Source organism: Lepisosteus oculatus, chromosome 7, assembly GCF_040954835.1.
Source record: "Lepisosteus oculatus isolate fLepOcu1 chromosome 7, fLepOcu1.hap2, whole genome shotgun sequence".
Classification (NCBI taxonomy): Eukaryota; Metazoa; Chordata; class Actinopteri; order Semionotiformes; family Lepisosteidae; genus Lepisosteus; species Lepisosteus oculatus.
The window spans coordinates 1,326,135-1,327,490 of record NC_090702.1 but is presented as its reverse complement, the minus strand read 5'-3'; positions in this window follow the sequence as shown (position 1 = coordinate 1,327,490).

Below are 1,356 nucleotides of genomic sequence, written 5' to 3'. Positions count from 1 at the left end.
GACAGTGCCCTGTATCGACTTACTGGAGACCGGTGTCGCCCCGGACAGAGGCAGGAGAGACTCAGTACTCCTGTCGCCCGCCGGGGGGCGCCGCCGGTCTCTCCCGCGGTGGGGAGGCGCTCTTCAGGTGTGTGTCTGTTCCATCGCAGCTCTCCGTTCCTGATGGTGTCACTATCTGAAGAACTGACACACGTAGAAAGCAGGCTTCAACCCGAGAGCAAACTAAGCCTCTCCTGTACACAGAGGGGGGCGGGGGTGGGGAACAAGCTGCCCTGGCTTCTCTCTAGACACAGCTGGGTGAGCTCCTCCAGTCAGGACAGGAGGGGCTTCTGTACACAGAGGGTGGTGGGGGTGTGGAACAAGCTGCCCAGCCCTGTTGTGAGAGCTGATACCCTGGCTTCTCTCCAGACCCAGCTAAGTGAGCTCCTCCAGTCAGGACAGGAGGGGCCTCTTTACACAGAGGATGGCGGGGGCGGGGATCAAGCTGCCCAGCCAGGTTGTTGCAGCTGATGTCGCCACCCCCTGCGCAGAAGCCCTGCAGGGCCCCAGGTGTCCCTGTCCATCTGGACCGCAGACGAGGGGGCGATGGTAAGAAACGCCCCTGGGCCCCCGGTCTGTGACACAGCCTTGCTGGGGGACGAGAAGGGAGCAGCAGGGCTCCCGTCCTCACGGCGCGGCCCTCTTGGGTAGCTCCTGGGGTCAAAGGTGAGAGACGCCTTCCAGCCACTGTGCTCCAGAGAACAACAGCTGCCATCCAGAGACAGGAGGAGGAGAGAGGAGGCTGAGAGAGAGGAGAGTAAGAGAGAGGAGGGTGCTGGCAGGGGGAGAGAGAGGAGGCGGAGAGAGAGGAGGCTGAGAGAGAGGAGGGTGAGAGAGAGGAGAGGGAGAGAGAGGAGGCTGAGAGAGAGGAGGGTGCTGATAGGGGGAGAGAGAGGAGGGTGAGAGAGAGGAGGGTGCGTGCGGGTGAGGCCGTTAGCTGCTTCTTCCGAGCCCGAGACATGAAGCGTGCGACAGCAGAGTACCCCCCCCACGAGTCCTGGGGCTCTGCCCTCTGCCCTCTGCCCTCTGCCCTCTGCCCTCTGCCCTCTGCCCTCTGCCCTGGCTGCTGTCATGGCTCCGCCCACACCGCCCCCATGTAGTTCTGCGGGCCGTCCAGCAAAGGGAGGCAGAGAGCGAGGCTCCGGGGCAGAACAGCAGGACTGGCGGGGGTCCGGAGATGTTGCCTCTGTCACTTATTCACTCGAATAAGAAGAAGAGGAGAAGAGAAGTTCTTACCATTATACAGCCCCTGTCTGGACCCTCCACTCCGAGCTCTTCCCAGGTCAGGGGGAACCCCACTGCCCCCACCAGTGTGCG